Source organism: Strigops habroptila, chromosome W (genome assembly GCF_004027225.2).
Source record: "Strigops habroptila isolate Jane chromosome W, bStrHab1.2.pri, whole genome shotgun sequence".
NCBI classification, from domain to species: domain Eukaryota; kingdom Metazoa; phylum Chordata; class Aves; order Psittaciformes; family Psittacidae; genus Strigops; species Strigops habroptila.
In genome coordinates this window covers 34366799-34384566 of record NC_044301.2, presented here as the reverse complement: position 1 = coordinate 34384566, position 17768 = coordinate 34366799, and the positions used below count along the sequence as shown (strand labels likewise).

The following is a 17768-nucleotide window of genomic DNA, read 5'->3' as shown; positions in this document are numbered from 1 at the left end:
ATACTGCCTGTGCTGCACTGGCATGTCCCCATCCTCAGGAATACATTAGTTGGCCACACCATTGCTTGTGGGCCCATCTGATCAAAGCCAGCCAGCAAGTTTTGATACTTGTGTCAGTATAAACAATAATTTGGATTAAAATATAGTAAGGTCTGTTATTGTGGCAGTGGGTTCCAAGTTTTGCTTCATTTTCTCCCAAGAGAACATGGCCAGGAGAGCTGTGCTGGGGCGCAGCACCCTGGGAATGTGCTCAGACTTGTGCACCTCTGCAGTAGGATTGTATTTAGCAATTAGTTTCTTAAAATTCCTAGTAGAGATCATAAGATCAGGTGCTTCATTTGGAACACTGGTCCCAAACCATTGCCGAAGAGTGATTTTTTTGTTAACCATATAGTCATCATCCCTACTGGTCCTTTGCAGCATTCACTGGATCTACTGGAAATCCATCACTTCTTAGAAATATTTTAATCAAAGAGCAATTGACTTGAAAAGGCCCCGAATTGTTCATTTCATTTTCTCCTTTCTTCCCCTGCCAATGAAAAAGTAACCATTGCTGTCAACATCCAAGGCCTCGGTATACTACTTGGCAACATTTGCCTTCTCTATGACAGCTTGAATACTAAGATCAAGTATTAAAAGTATGGCCTGGCTGACAGAAGTAATTAAGAGACTTCTATCAGCCAGCAGAGAGTTTACTAACCTCATTTACTGCAGTAAATGGAAGAAACTTTCCATCTCCCATCAAAAGGAGACCATCAGTGCACACATGCCCTTTCATACCGATAATGAATTAGTTACTGGAACACCTCCTTGCTGGAATTCAGTCTGGAGCAAGGCAGGTGCCAGTTCCTGTCACATCAGCCTGCATCAGGCAGTAGTTGCCCGAGATGAGAAATGACAGTGGAGCACAGTGTGAACTGGGAAGTGGCATGGCCTCCTGGGGGTCCTGCCCCTCCACTGGTAGGGCCATGCTTACAAACCATCCTTGAGTGAGGCACAGTGGGGCTGGATTTCAACAGAGAGGGAGAATGTGAGGAGATCCGAATGGAATCCAAGGGGTAAGAGATTCAAGAGGAACTGGAATGCACTGGGGAAAGATGCTGAGAGGTAGTAGACATCTAAGAATAAGTTGGACTAGCTGGAAAATGGGAACCTGAAGGTGCGAGAGTGGGTGTATTTCTATGCCTGTGTCCCTGTTTTGCAAACACCATCTCATCAGATATTGTACAAACTGTGTGTGGAAAACATTTAGCAGTGAGTGTTGCGGAGAACCTGTGATGGAGAAGGGTTGTGCTGCTTCCCCTCCAAACTCGACACAGGAAGAATGTGTGAGAGTCCCACAGTAAGAGAGAGGAAAATTAAATGCCACTTTGGGTATGGAATATGAAGCGCTGTCTTGTTGCTCCTTGTACAATCAGTAGCATCTCCCCTGAGAGGGCAGCTCCTGCGCTGTGGGTTGTATACTCCCCATGCATGCTGAATGCTGTGCCTCTGTATCCTTGTTACAGCCTGCAAGCATTTGTGGCAAAGTCAAACCTTGCCTCTGGGACTGCAGAAAGCTTTTAGGGCAGATGTAACTCGGTGAGCACAACCAGTGCTGCTGTTCAAGGCCCAGACTTAAGAGATACTGAACCCTTAAAGCTGTTATGTGGCCTGAGATTTTTGAGAAGCAAAATTCTCTAGCATAAAGCATATCTCTCCCATCTTTCTGCCCACCCTTGTTCCAGAGAGCTCTGCTTTTTCTTATGGCAGATGGACATTTGTGTGCATTTATATACATCTGTGAAATCTAAATGTCCAGTGACCAAAGCATAGTGCACCACTAGGTGGCAATGCAATAAACCCAGGGAAGAAATAGTGTTACAGCAGCCGGACACTCCTCACTTCCTCGACATGTGAAATTTGGGCCACCAAAGCCTAGAGTGACAACCCCAGGAGCTCTTGGCCTATCGAAGCAGAAGCAGTCTTGTGAGCAGTAGCAGGAGCCCCAGCATCAGCTACTGAAACTCCCTCTTCTGAGGTTTGACAAGTGGCCTGTAATTAACTGAAGCAGCAGTTGTCATGCTACAGTCATAATGTTTAGCACAAGGCATAGGGTAACCTTTTTAAAATGTACCTCTCCTCAGTGAGGCATTACAGATATTATTTGGAATGTGTAAGGATTTTAATTTCCTAAAGGAGTAGGTTTTGAGATTGAAAAAGACAGTTGTCATCCCCTAATTGGCATTCAATGTAATGTAATCCCTTAAACAGACCTGGTGAACTCTCTCATTGAGAAAGATACTCAGCCTGGATTTACTGACTTCAAGGGAAGTTCAAGCACATCTTAATTTACTCTGCTGATTACCATCATAGCTGTGTACCTTTCTAGGCAGGTACGTGCTCAGCACAGGGCACAAGTCCCTCCAAGGAGAGAGGGAAGGACCGTAGGCAGTAAAGTAGGACCTGTATCTCTCAGGGCTCTCAGGAACCCAGTGCTGACAGTGTGCTCAGCACCTTCCATCACATCCAGAAAGCTGTAGATCTTCGTCTTGGAGATGGTGGGCTTTTCTTGCCTGTAAAATTAGCAGTGTTGTTTGTTAAGATATGGCAAACACGGTATTCTCTGCAGCATCAGATCCCTACCATCAGAAGTGAGGCTGTGTCTTCTGCTCATATGTTGGTGTGTGCTTTGAAGGTCTAGAATTGTTATAATTCCAGACAATTTTTCTCCAATTTAGGTTGGAAGTAGGGAAATAAATACTTATTGCCCTCCCAAAGTCCTTCCACCCATGCAGACATAGACAAACCTTACAAAGCCACATCTCCATCCAGGATGGAGCCAAGATCAGGTGACTGCAGCAGTCCTTGCCTTGGTGACAGCTGCTGTAATAGATGGTCCCCAGACATGCTCAAGGACCTGGATTTCACTTCCTTTTTTCAGATTGTAACTGCACTTTCTCTGTGGGCATTGTCTAAAAATAAAGCAGGATGTGACGGACAATGAGATGAAGAATAGGCTGTGTAGAAGTGGCTGCTCTCTCCCGTATGTAATTCAAGGGCTGTTTCTGGGGGGACTGTGTCACACGTCTGTCTTGGAGGACAGCAGTTGGTTCTCTATCTGATATACAGAAAGGGGTCATGTCCCTATTTCCAGCTCAAGGTGGAGTCACAGACTGTCCTGTACCCCAAATGCTTATTCTACATATATCAGAAGGAAAGTGTGCAGCACCCTTTATTTTGCACGCTGGTGCTGGGGAGCAGAAAGGCAGACAGCACACCTATGTGGTGGTTTCCTGCCAGATTTCTTCCATGTGGGGAGATTTCAAACCCTCCTCACCTCCCAGAGCTAAAAGTAGCAATCTGTGATTCCCACAGTTGCACAAAGTACCGCTGCAGGACTGTTTCTAACACCTACAGTCAACACATTTTCCCCAAGGTCCAAACCCCTATGACAGCAGGTTTCTGTCCTGCCACAGGATCCATGCTCCTCTGGAGATCCCGAGATCTACCCAGGTTGTATGGATCAAGACCTATATCATCAGATTGTTGGGGCAGGAAGCATTTATTTGCAGGAAGATGTGGGGAACGAAGGGCACAAATGCCTCCTGATTCCCGATAAGTTTGGTTGGACACTGCTGCAATTATGGATCCTCATAAAAGCATAAGGCATGGTACATTGGATTTCCACTGCCTGTGTTTCTTGGAGGCTCTGAAGTTTGGAGCTGTGGAGTTGAGCATATAGACTCTTAAGGTATTAGCACTTAATGGAGTTGATAATGTTCTAGTTGATGACTTCAGAGGAGACAAAGGCTTCTTTTCCTTTTTTATGATCTGAATAATGAATAAGTTGAGGTCTGAGAGTGCAAATCAACTTGGTGGTTGGTGATATAATTGGTGATATAACAGTGAAATGCAAAAAGAAGATATTCAAGTTAAGGTGTAATAAACATTTCCTGTCGTTGTCTGTGCATGTTACTGCACTCTATTTGTTTAAAATTCAAAGTATGGTATATGTCCTAGTATGGGTCATGAAAGTAACCTTTGGGATAAGGAGCTAACAGCTCATCTGAATCCATCTGTTCATGTACACCAGACCTCTTTGAGATTTACCGATACACTGAAAATTAAAACTAAAATTCTTATGTATTATTTTTTACCCACTCCAGCTGTATGCATGGAGAGAGGCTGTGCAGTAAACATTTCCTGTATGCTTTCCAATTGTTTAGTTATTTCCATCCTTCCCCAACTGACTATTTTTAAGGCTCTTTTTTTCACAGTTCCTATCAGGCCGCCAAGAGCTCCACTTCTGCCTGAAGCTGCCAAGTGAAAACACATTTTATTTTTTTGTTAACATACTCAAGTCCAACAATCTTATCTTGGCTTATTGCTCCTACCAGCTTTCATCCTAGCTCCCTCAAATGGAGAGCAAGAGGAAGCAGTTGCTGGGACACAGAGATAAAAGAGAATAGAAGCAGGACATTTCACTAGAATTTAATGTGTATTAAACCAGGGGGTTAATGCATTTTCATTTTCACATTGCTCTGTATGGGCATCTTACTGTACATCTGGTGAAGTAAAATGACCTTTAAACTTCTCAGGAGTGGATTGGGGAGAGAGCTCTGAGCACTGCTCAGAGTTGGCAGAGCTGAGTACTACAGCATGTATCTGATGTTAGTGCAAGGCTGATTTTGTTTGACTGAAGCTCCATTTCTCCTTTTCTGCAGGGATTCCTGAAGAATGAAAAAGATAATGCATTGCTGTCAGCCATTGAGGAGTCAAGGAAGAGCGTAAGTTGGAGGCAAGCAGCACTTTTTCCTTTAAAAAAGGGGGGGGGTGTAAGGAATTAATAAATTAGACATTTAATAAACTAGTGGAATTTAAGAGGTACTGAGACTATAAAAAAAATAATTAGGAAATACTTGCTCAGAATTTCCAAAAGAAATACTTGTCAGTTGTATTTCAACTGCAGTGTTTAGTATGGTCAGGAGTCCAAATGGAGAATCCATTGTTCATAAGGCACAGCACCCTCGCTCCAACCCTCTCCTCATGGTTGCTGCCTTTTGTAGAGGTGATAATGCCTAGGACCTGGGCTTTATTTCCTTATTTTGCTCTGAGAAGTGCCTTGTACACTGACTTTCCATACAGCAATGACACTCAGTGTGTTTATTGTAGCTGTTTCTCCAGGTTACAGGAGTTGTTGAAGTACATACAACCACATTTAGGCCTTTGCAGCAAAAGTGCTGCACAATTTAATTCTCATGTCTGTGGAAGAGCCAGAACACCATACTGCATCACGTTGTCCAAAGAAAATCTCTCATGTAAGAATAAAAAAAAGGGGTTTTTAAGCAGTACAAAGAAAAAAGCTACAATAAGAAAGTAAGAGTTGTCACTTAAGTTAAGGCTTGCTGAGTTCAGTTTTCTTCTCTTGAAAGGGACCAGTACTTAGTCTGTAAGCAAAAAAGGCAGTTAACCTTCCCCTATTCATCTCCTGTCTCTTCACCTCCAAGCAAATAGATTTCAAAGATTTTCTGAGCTAGAAGTTGTTTTCTGATGTTCAATCTATCTGATCCTGTTTCTGAATCTATTTATGCTTTTGGTATCTGTCATGTTCTGAGGCAATGATTTCCACAATTGCATTATGCAGTATGGAAATACGCTTCCTGTTGTTTGTCTTAAAGCTGCTGCTTGGAAATGTCATTGCATGCTTCCTAGTGCTCATGTTACGATTGTTTCCCGCCATGTACACTTGGGCATCAGGTTTAGAGCTGTGCCCATGTTTCTTTCAAATGATAAGAAATAGTACTTAAGCATTATTAAATGATTTTAATTACATATAATTATACTGTAATTATCGAAGCATACTTAAAACCCTGTTGAAATTATTATAGTGAAGGTAAGGGTAAGACCTATATTCTACCATGAAAGTATAAAGTGAATTTATATAATACAACAAAGAAACACAAATCTCATGCCCTAGTTGCATGCATGCACTATAATTCAATGTTGCTGCCTCTTATCAATTTGTTTATCCTGGGGAATGTTTTGCCCCTTGATTGACAATATCCTAACAGTGGGCTGTAATGAGGTGAAAAACTTGTTTGGCCAACCAAGACATTTAGTTATGTACACTGCAGCACAAAGATGTGAAAGACAGAGGAGGTCATAAAGGGAAAAAAGTAGAAGATCCAATATAGCTTATTCTCTATTTAGAATTAGCAGAAATATTCTTTATTTCCTGTCCTGGATTACTCAAGGCTGCTAGTTAGCATCACCCCACCAATGACAGGAAAGGTAGTGAAGCATTGTCTCTATCCCAATGCTATTGCAAGAATATGGCATATTGAGGGGAAAAGCTGTTTCCTTCCACAAATTCCTCAATTGGATCTGAAGACAATGTAGTACATCAGCCATTTTAAAAGTGAAAGGATGTTTTTGATTTTCCTATGTGTTTTCCTTAGTTATGTTTCTGATGAAAGAGACTTTCTGATTCTTTGGCACTGGTTAATTCTTTAATACTTTTATTTTTATTTTATCCTATTTCCCATTTAAAAGAAGAACATACTGGTAAAAACCTGAAAATGAAATATGGGCAATAAACACACATCTCTTACTGCATTCTTAACAGAGATGTAACTTCTCAAGTTTTGTGTGTACTGCAGTACCATGGAAGAGACACAGATTCCCTGTTTTACCAGCTGGGAAAATGTGAGAGTTGTCTTAATTCCACACACACGCCCCACACACACTTTCTGAATCCCCTCGTACCTGAACAGGAAGCCTCTTAAAATAATATGTAGCACATCATTAGCTTGAGGGCTGACCTAGCAGATTTATCTAATTACTATTTTCTGTTTCCTTTTTGAGCTGGTCTATTAATAGCAGAGCTGGGCTGTTTGGTGTTTCTGGATGTTCCTTAGCTCTTGTTCTTCACCAACAGACTTTTGCTATGGCTGAGGAGTATCACCGACAATCAATGCTGGTTGAATGGGAAGAGGTAAAACAAAGGATTCTTCATACTCTGCTTGCATCAGGGGAAGATGCTCTCAATTTCACCCAGGAAAATGAGGTAACCCCATCTTTCTAAACACTGTCATGCACAGCATGTACACAGCTGGCACTCCAGCACTGCTGAAACCACCTCTGGATTATTCTGTAGCTACAACTGTGTGAAAATGAGAAATATCAAATCTCTATTTAATTCGAGAACAGCTGTGACTAGCAGAATGCATTGTCTATGATTGTTTTTATTGACCGATGATTACAGGCGGTGGAGCTCCTATTGCTGAAGCTCTGTTTTAGGCAACATCTGTGCAAGCTGGAAACTTAGGAACACATATTAGGTCAATATACCCAGGGGGCAGAAAACATGTTGGGGTGAACTTCACCTTCAGGAAACCTCTGAAACGCTAATGAGACCACACAGTTTCTGAGGTGCAACATAGGTCTTAGAGTGTCTCTTTCCCTTATCACTCTGTGCTAGCCAGGATTTATGGCTTTCCTTAGGAGGCAAAACCAAATGAATATTCAAAAAAAGAAAAAAAGGTGTATGCTTTCCTTTTCACCTTGTTTTCTCATGCAGTGCAGATTAGAGGCTTTGGCAGCACAAAATTTTAGTGTTCAGCAATTCAAGGTTAATCCAGCAGTGACCAAATCCTTTGGGCAAGACTGACCCTGTGTTTAACATGAAAAGGTATTCACTAGCAACTTCAAGCATTCCTTATCTTCTGTTGCAACTTGAAACTTTATAGTTTATTCTCAAAGAAAATGGTCCAGTTACATGAGTGGAGTAAAGCACAGTTCCGTGCAGAGTTGTGGGAACTCTACCTCTCTGAGCTAGAGGCATCGGACATGAGCTGAGACCCCTGGAGCATGAAGTTACATCAGAGCCCCCTGCACAATCCTTCATGAAAACTGTAACCTTGAGAGGAGAGGCGATAGAGGGTAGGGGAATGCAAGTTGCTGTGCTTTCAGGCCAGGAAACAGGCCCAGTTTTTTATAACAATGTTCCCCACCTTTGTTCATTGGAATGACTTACAGAGCTGCAAAGTATATTAAAATAAAAAAAGCCCTTGGTGTATGACTTGTATAGGGATTTGGAAATAATTAAAGTTGTTAATGAAATGTCCCTTTCTGATTACTGTTCTTTTAAATATAGGTTAATCCCAGTTAGCATACATCTTTTTATAGAAGCTGTCTTCCCCAGAAAGTACTTTACTGATACTTTTCTGTGACTTCTCAGAAGGTTGTCCAGCTTTCCAATATTAGAAATACTAAAGAATGCAGGCTGAATTCATTAAAACTAGGAACAGCTATCCCATTATTTTAGGATGTGAGTCTGAAGACTTGGCAGCTATTCTGATAGCTTCTAACATCTTTGATTTGTGTGTGAGTTACTGGTGCGGGGTTTTCCTTTCGAAGTGTAGATATTAACTGATAGGAGAAGCAATTTAATAACCTTTAAAAGGTAAACCCCCTTTTCTGATGTTTCAGTGTCAAATGGACACTACCCCCAGTCCTTGGCACTCAAAATGGCAAACATGAAATTGGAGGGAGGGAGGAGGGGGAAAAAAAACCTGTAATGCTTTTCATGAATGAGTTTAAAGATTCAGTATACGCTATCAGTCAGTAATACTCCACTCTCCATTTCAAAGCACTCATAGTATCAGTATGTCATTTCAAGAGCATTTAAAATCCTTGATATATTCTAGTCTTAGCCTCAAGAAGTCAAAGGTCTCGAGGTCTGAGAGGTTTGAAGTGCATCTACTGTGTTAAAAACATGTTATCTAAACTCCCCACAGCAGGTTGTTCTTCTAAAGCCCTGTTCCAGTCAAGTAAGTTTTTTTTTTGTGTGACACAAACAGACACAGTCTGTAGAATATACTAGAGGTTTAATTGATATCTTCTGGAGATGGAGAATCAACTGAAAAGGCACAGATCCAAACGCAGCAGGGGGCCAGTCTGTCTGCGAGCCAATTCTCAAGCTTTGGGCAAGCTAATTTGGGCAGAGTGAAATACCAACACATTATTCATAGAAATAAGACCAATTAACAGGCAAAGCTCATAGTTCAAAGAACCTAGCACAGGACTTGCCATTAGAGTTTTCTGGTCCCCATTGTCCTCCAGCCTGGCCTTCTCCCTGTAAGGGAAAACCAAAGCTAATAAAAAGATGCTTCTTACAGGTAAAGGGAGGAAAGCCTGAGTTTTGTTTTCAAGGTATCAAAAACCTGTGCTCTCAAGGGGTGTGTTCTGAGTCTTGTTCCACTAGGCGTTTCTTTTCTCCTTTTATTCCAGGTTTTTCTTTTGTCCTTTTATTCCAGGTTTTTCTTTCTTCCATTCCTGCTGTCAAGCATCACGCTCCTGCAGTGACAGAGAGACACTGTCTCTCAGTTTCTGTTCTGTCCCTCTGTATCATGTCTTCATATCCCTTAAATCCCAAGGACTGCAAGATGCTTTCCACTCCCCTGCTGCACTGTGGTGTATTTTGATGGGGTTTCTCCAGCTCAGTTTAATCACCGCATCTACTGGCCAAGCCATTTGTAATGCTGACAAAATGTCTGCCCAGACTTCTGCTGAGGAATGTGCATATGCATACGAGGGTGATGAATAATGTATCTTTATAGCATGGGGTTTGGTGTGCAAGTGATCATAGAATCATAGAACAGTAAGGGTTGGAAAGGGCCTTAGGATCATCTAGTTCCAACCCTCCTGCCATGGGAAGGGACACCACACACTAAACCATGTCACCCAAGACTCCGTCCAACCTGGCCTTAAACACTGCCAGGGATGGAGCGTTCACAACTTCCTTGGGCAACCTGTTCCAGTGCCTCACCACCCTCACTGTAAAGTACTTCTTCCTTATATCTAACCTGAACTTCCCCTGTTTAAGTTTGAAGCCATTACCCCTTGTCCTATCACTACAGTCCCTAAGGAAGAGTCCCTCCCCAACATCTTTGTAGGCCCCCTTCAGATACTGGAAGGCTGCTATGAGGTCTCCACACAGCCTTCTCTTCTCCAGGCTGAACAGCCCCCTCTTCTCCAGGCTGAACAGCCCCAACTTTCTCAGCCTGCCTTCATACGGGAGGTGCTCGAGCCCCCTTATCATCCTTGTGGCCTCCTCTGGACTTGCTCCAACAGCTCCATGTCCTTCTTATGTTGAGGACACCAGAACTGTACACAGTACTCCAAGTGAGGTCTCACAAGAGCAGAGTAGAGGGGCAGGATCACCTCCTTTGACCTGCTGGTCACGCTTCTTTTGATGCAGCCCAGGATACAGTTGGTTTCTGGGCTGCGAGCGCACACTGAAGCCGGCTCATGTGAAGACTGAGGCAAAGAAGTCATTGAGAACCTCAGCCTTCTCCAAATCCAGGGTAGCCAGTTCTCCCTATGATGAACACTTGGCTGAGTGCAAATGAAGGAGGACTCCTTCGACAAGCAGCATCATTAGGCTAAAAGAATTTAAAAGCTAAAAACATGGTGGTAGTGCAGTATAGCTGCAGCTTTCACAAATGGATAATATTCAGAATAAATATTACAGTTCTGAAGAGTGTTTTGGAAAGACCTGAATTCAGGGCAGGGAGAAGCAAATGTGGTTGAAAAAAACAGCCCAAGCTGTTTAAGAAGTATCAGAGTAGAGATGCAGAAAGATCCATTTGCGTGTGTGTGCGCACTTGCACTTCTGCAGTCCTTTGTGCATTACCCACTCTTCTGTTTTTCCTTGTGCTGCTCCAGTTAAGCTTAAGAACCTGACCTGAAACATGATTCTTCTTGTATGCACCTAGCTGCTCTTTTCAACACATTTTTCATAATCTTTTCCTTGCTTGAAATCTTGGTAAGTTCTGACTTGCCACCAAGGGATATCCTCTCCCTTTCCCAAATCCCCCTCTTAGCTTGCAGGAAAAGCCTCTTCAAATGCCAGTTACCAGCTGCAGGATGATCACTCGTGCAGTGCTCTGTTTCTGCAGTTCAGGATGAAGAGTGGAAATGGCCTTCCCCACCCTGACTCACTGCTTTAGTTTTCCTTTGGAAATTTCCTTTTAGCACAGCCATGAGATAGTTTGGTGAGCTAGTGCTTTTTTAAAGTTGAATAATTCAAAGATGAATCCAGAATACAAGTATGAGATGGAAAAAAATAGGACATAAGTTTGCTTCCATGGCTTCTGGCATAGGAAAGAAAAGCAAGACAAATTTTGGGGTTCCTGAGTTTTTCTTTGCTGAAGTGCCAAGTTGGTAGTGGGCATTTAAAGAATTGAATTTCAGTGTGGCAGTTCTCAGCTGTGGCAGCTTGTTAATAAGTGAACCTCAAAGCATAATGGCTAGGGTAAAATTAAATTGGAGAAAGGAAAATCCAAACCCCTCAGCAGTTACTTCTTAGTTTCAGGCATGCACTTTTGAATTTGGATCCTTACCTGCAGGTTTTAACCTGTCAATCACACACCATGCTCCAGAGCAGCAGCCACGTGGATGCTCTTTGGTGCTGCAAAGCCACAGCAGGAGACAAGGGAACCAGATTCACAAAACAAAGCCCCAGTCCTTATGTTTCTGGTGTTTGGGCACTGGTTAAAAAGTGACACTAAGTCATGATGTACCCTTCTTCCCTTGCTGTAAAAGATGAAACCTCATCAGTAATTAATGACAACGTCCAGAGTTTAATGTTACTTTAAATAATGCTGCAACTTATCTGGCACAGCACAGGGGAAGGCTGTGAAGCGCTATTTATGCCATTGTGTCTGTTTCCCAGGAAACCTGCTTTAACAGCTTCTTTGTTCTTTAGAAAAAAGAATTTGTCAGGTTTTAGGTGGGTTTAAAGGAATTTGTCAGATGATTTGGCACTGAAAGAAAAATGCAAATGCAAATATCAGTATCCATTAAGAATGACTGTGAAGAATATTTTTAGTGTAAGTAAGTTCAGTAGCAAAAAGCAAAAATGGGATTTCTTTGGGGGGTTTTTTTGTAAGGCATTTTTATACTGCCTAAGGTCTAAATGCATCTGCCTGATCTTATAATCAAGTTGGACACAATTTAAATGGCACTATTATTGAGAAATTAATGCAGTGATAAAATAATTCCAGCGGTTTTAAAGGATCATAGAATCATAGAATAGAATAGAATCATAGAATAGTTAGGGTTGGAAAGGACCTTAAGATCATCTAGTTCCAACACCCCTGCCATGGGCAGGGACACCTCACACTAAACAATGTGGCCCAAGGCTCTGTCCAAACTGGCCTTGAACACTGCCAGGGATGGAGCATCCACAACCTCCCTGGGCAACCCATTCCAGTGCTTCACCACCCACACTGTAAAGAAATTCTTCCTTATATCCTTATATCTAATCTAAACTTCCCCTGTTTAAGTTTGAAGCCATTACCCCTTGTCCTACCACAGTCAGTAACCTGACTGTGCAGCCGGTGGAGCCACGCGTACACCAGGGTAGCAGTGTGGGCACCGTGGTGAAAATAGTTAGAATTAATGCTGTGGGGATAAAAAAAAAACCCAAAATCAAAACCCCCAAAGACACCAATCTGAGAAGACAAGACCCACCGACACCAGCTCTGCAGCAGAGTTTAGGAGGGGTCCTTGAGGCACTTTTCATCAGTTTCCTGCTTGTTGGCAGAAAACCTGTTAATTCTCACATAGAATCATAGAATCAGAGAATAGTTAGGGTTGGAAAGGACCTTAAGATCATCTAGTTCCAACCCCCCTGCCATGGGCAGGGACACCTCACACTAAATCATGTCGCCCAAGGCTCTGTCCAACCTGGCCTTGAACACCGCCAGGGATGGAGCATTCACAACTTCCTTGGGCAACCCATTCCAGTGCTTCACCACCCTCACTGTGAAGAACTTCTTCCTTATATCTAATCTAAACTTCCCCTGTCTAAGTTTGAAGCCACTGCCTCTTGTCCTACCACTACAGTCCCTAACGAAGAGTCCCTCCCCAGCATCCTTATAGGCTCCCTTCAGATACTGGAAGGCTGCTATGAGGTCTCCACACAGCCTTCTCTTCTCCAGGCTGAACAGCCCCAACTCTCTCAGCCTGTCTTCATACGGGAGGTGCTCCAGCCCCCTGATCATCCTCGTGGCCCTCCTCTGGACTTGCTCCTACAGCTCCATGTCCTTCTTATGTTGAGGACACCAGAACTGTACACAATACTCCAAGTGAGGTGTCACGAGAGCAGAGTAGAGGGGCAGGATCACCTCCTTTGACCTGCTGGTCACGCTTCTTTTGATGCAGCCCAGGATACGGTTGGCTTTCTGGGCTGCAAGCGCACACTGCTGGCTCATGTTAAGCTTCTCATCAACCAACACCCCCAAGTCCTTCTCTGCAGGGCTGCTCTGAATCTCTTCTCCACCCAACCTGTAGCTGTGCCTGGGATTGCCCCCACCCAGGTGTAGGATCTTGCACTTGGCTTGGTTGAACTTCATAAGGTTGGCATCAGCCCACCTCACAAGCGTGTCAAGGTCCCTCTGGATGGCATCCCTTCCCTCCAGCGTATCAACCGAACCACACAGCTTGGTGTCGTCGGCAAACTTGCTGAGGGCTCACTCAATCCCACTGTCCATGTCGCCGACAAAGATGTTGAACAGGACCAGTCCCAACACCGATCCCTGAGGGACACCACTCGTTACAGTTTTCCAACGGGACATCGAGCCATTTACCACGACTCTTTGCGTGCGGCCATCGAGCCAGTTTTTGATCCACCGAGTGGTCCATCTATCAAATTGATGTCTCTCCAATTTAGAGACAAGGATGTCGTGCGGGACAGTGTCGAATGCTTTGCACACGTCCAGGTAGATGACGTCAACTGCTTTGCCCCTGTCCATCAATTCCGTGGCTCCATCATAGAAGGCCACCAAATTGGTCAGGCAGGATTTCCCCTTAGTGAAGCCATGTTGGCTGTCACCAACCACCTTGTTGTTTCTCATGTGCCTTAGCATGCTTTCCAGGAGAATCTGCTCCAAGATTTTGCCAGGCACAGAGGTGAGACTGACTGGTCTGTAGTTCCCCGGGTCTTCCACCTTCCCCTTCTTGAAAATGGGGGTTACATTACCCTTCTTCCAGTCATCAGGAACTTCACCTGACTGCCATGATTTTTCAAATATGATGGACAGTGGCTTAGCAACTTCATTCGCCAGCTCCCTCAGGACCTGTGGATGGATTTCATCAGGTCCCATGGACTTGTGCACGTTCAGGTTCTTAAGATGGTCTCGAACCTGATCCTCTCCTACAGTGGGCCTAAGGTCTTCATTCTCACAGCCCCTGCATCTGCTTTCCAAGACTTGGGTGGTGTGGTCAGAGCATTCGCTAGTGAAGACTGAGGCAAGGAAGTCATTAAGAACCTCAGCCTTCTCCAAATCCACGGTAGCCAGTTCTCCTGATAGCTTCCGGAGAGGGCCCATGTTGCCTGCAGAGAGTAGTAATCACAAATATCACAAAGCTCTTATAAAATTTCTCAATAGAGGTCGTTGCTCTTATCTTCACATAAATTCCTGGCTAACTCAGAACAGCTTCTTGGCCATTGTAGTTGTGTCACTTTATTTGTCTTTAAATTTTAAATTGTGAAATTTTTCCTGATCAAAACTCCTGGACTGGGGCAGTGGATAGCTGTTGTCTGCAAGAACACATGCTCATGAGTGTAAGGGAGGTCCTACACAGTAGAAGATAACCTGGGTTAAACTGATATCAAATTAAGTTGATAAGCATTTGGGAATGACTGAGAGACTGTTCAGTGCATAGACTGACAAGAACATGTCTGGAAGTTCATATGTTTGTATTATTTAATTTCAAAGTTGGGATACAGTTTCCAAAAAAGAGAGATTCTTTTGAAGACCCTGTCAGCATTTCATCCTCATTTGAAACAAGAAATGGAATGATGATACCATCTGGAGAAAAGCTCCCACTTCTCAGCTCTTTTCCTGGAATCCACACAAGCCAGGACATGGCAGGAACATTGGTCCTGCTGTGCTGTGACCTGACAGCATCAGCAAAGCTGAACTGTAAAGCTGATTAAACTGAAAGTGAAAACAATGATTTTTCCATTGCATTTGTGCTTTCTGTTGTTTGTCCAGGCAGCAAGTTGGTCACATTTAACTGAGCTCTTCCAATACTCGAAGGTGATCCTGTCTACCCAGTAAAGTACTGACATTCTGGGTAGCTGATGCTACCCTAGCAAAGCTATCTGCCAGTATTGCTGAGGTACAGTGTAACAGCTAATGAGGGTGTGCAGCCAGCTGTAACAGACTTGGATGGTAAAAAGCTTAATTTGAAAACTGCAGATGTACCTGCTTTTTCTTGGAAAAAGTTACTGATTCCAGTTTAGAGGAATATCAGTAGGCTTGAGTTATACAGTAACAAACCTGAAAACATGCTTGCTTTTCTGAAATCTTCTCTATTTCTCTTTGCCCCAACTATGTCGGTTGGCTTCATAATAAATATTATGCTTTTATACCAAGCTTGTCTTTTATCTTCAGACCATCAGGGCTGTAGCAGTGCTTATGAAGCAGCTGATATTAAAGGGCTGCTTACCTCAAAGGGGTCTGTCTTTTCAAACCCAAGACTTGCAAAGCTGATGCTGAAATGAAGAATTCCATTTTTAGGAAATAGGAAACATTGGAGAGCATTGCTTACTTAATTGGGAGTATTCTTTCCTCCGCAGTGTTGAACATCCATGTTCAGTGGTGGCTACACTGAAAACACCTGTGATTTGTAGTAAACACAAGAACAGCTTTATGCAATATTAGACTATTATGGCATGTTAAGTTTTATAAAAGAGTACAATTTTTCCATGCCATGACTCCATCAGCTGTCCCTCCCCATCTTCACTGAAAATACCTCAATCCTAGCATTGTCTCTGTGGGTAGAATGATGATTTTTTTCAGGTCGAGATATTACCAGCATCCTTCCTCCTGCAGCAGACCAGCAATGGGGTGCTTCTCAGCGCATAACTGAATGCTGCAGTCCCATTTTGTATATGTATGTGCCATGGTGCTGGCACAAAACCGGAGTGGGTGTCAGATTTACTAGACTGGATCCATTTGAGCTGGTCCATTGAATTCTGTGTCCTTGCTGTGATGGAGGTTCAAGAAAGACTGATGTGACAATAAGCAACCTTTCAAGAAACAAAAGGAAAGAATTAAAATTACAAGATGCTATCAAGAGACACCAATGTCCTAATTCTAGAGAGCTAATGGTTGGTTTGTGCACTGAATAAGGAGGATTTCTGTCACTTCAGAAAGTTTAAGCTATATTGGGAAGATAATGGGGTATTGCAGTGAGACTGTGCATTTTGCTCTGTAGATAGTTCAAAACCCTGTCCTTAGTTCTGTCAGGAACATGGTTTTGCTGTTGGTCTTTAGGAGTAGATATACTGGTAAAATACGTTGCAGTAATTTTATACCTCCTTATGCGCTTCCCATTAAACAGCCTAGCTACACCGGTGAGTTGGGTCCTCCAGGTCACAGCTCTTTGGACAGTGTGGAGATGGCGTATGCTCATCAGGTGAGTAGAAATAAAAAATAAACATAGTTAAATATTGTTTTCTACAGAGAGGTGGGGAAAATACAGATCTATGAGTGCAGTGCATAAGAAGATACAGTAGGTAAAGCCTGAAAATATCTGCCTGGAGTTAAAAAGCAATTGGAAAATACAGAAATTTAGCCTGGCTTCTTAGAAGTGTACTCACTTGTCTGCTACAGGGATTTTTTTGTCAAAAAGAGATCCTGAACACCATCTATGACTGTAGAAATCACTTATGCATGTAATTAATAGTAAACTGAAACTCTTTTCACCTTTCAAAAAAAAAAGTTTTTTAGAATTCATGTCAATGTGTACAGTGGGCCTAAGGTCTTCATTCTCACAGTCCCTGCATCTGCTTTCCAAGACTTGGGTGGTGTGGTCAGAGCATTTGCTAGTGAAGACTGAGGCAAAGAAGTCATTAAGAACCTCAGCCTTCTCCAAATCCACGGTAGCCAGTTCTCCTGATAGCGTCCGGAGAGGGCCCATGTTGTCCCTAGTCTGTCTTTTATTTGCTACATACCTATAGAAGCCTTTCCTGTTATCTTTCACATCTCTTGCCAGATTTAATTCTAACTGGGCCTTAGCTTTCCTAACCTGGTCCCTAGCTTCCCAGACAATGTTCCTATATTCTTCCCAGGCCGCCTGTCCTCGCTTCCACCTTCTATAAGCTTCTTTTTTCCCCTCTAAGTCAACATGAACTGGTTGTCTTCCCTTAGCTCAGTTGATTTGTTACAAGTAGCTCATGGTTAACCCCTGGGCAGAGCTTTTCACCTTTCAAAAAAGTAAGTTTTTTAGAATTCATGTCAATGTGTACTTGTACACAAATGAAGACTTTATAGGGACAGGACAATGGGGAATGGCTTTAAACCAACAGAGGGGAGATTGAGATGAGATTTTAGGAGGAAGTTCTTCCCTGTGAGGGTGGCAAGGCCCTGGCACATGTTGCCCAGAGAAGCTATGGCTGCCCCATCCCTGGCAGTGTTCAAGGCCAGGTTGGATGGGGCTTGGAGTAACCTGGTCTAGTGGAAGGTGTCCCTGCCCGTGGTAGGGGGTTGGAACTGGATGAGCTTTAAGGTCCCTTCCCACCCAAACCATTATATGATTAATTAGTTTCATATCTCCTGTAATATACCTGCATTAAGGGTCTTCCTTATAGCATAATTATGTCTGTACTTTGAGACTCTCAACATTATTCTTTGATGTTTTGTGAATATGGGAAGCCCAACCTCTCTAGCAGTGCCAGTTTCAGGGGTGCTGGAGTCCTGGAGATCAGG

General features: G+C 43.1%; 1 pseudogene; it reads left to right on the top strand.

Moving 5' to 3' along the window:
* The window catches only part of LOC115619015, a 92766-nt pseudogene that overhangs the window by 50741 nt on the left and 24257 nt on the right, over positions 1–17768 (top strand).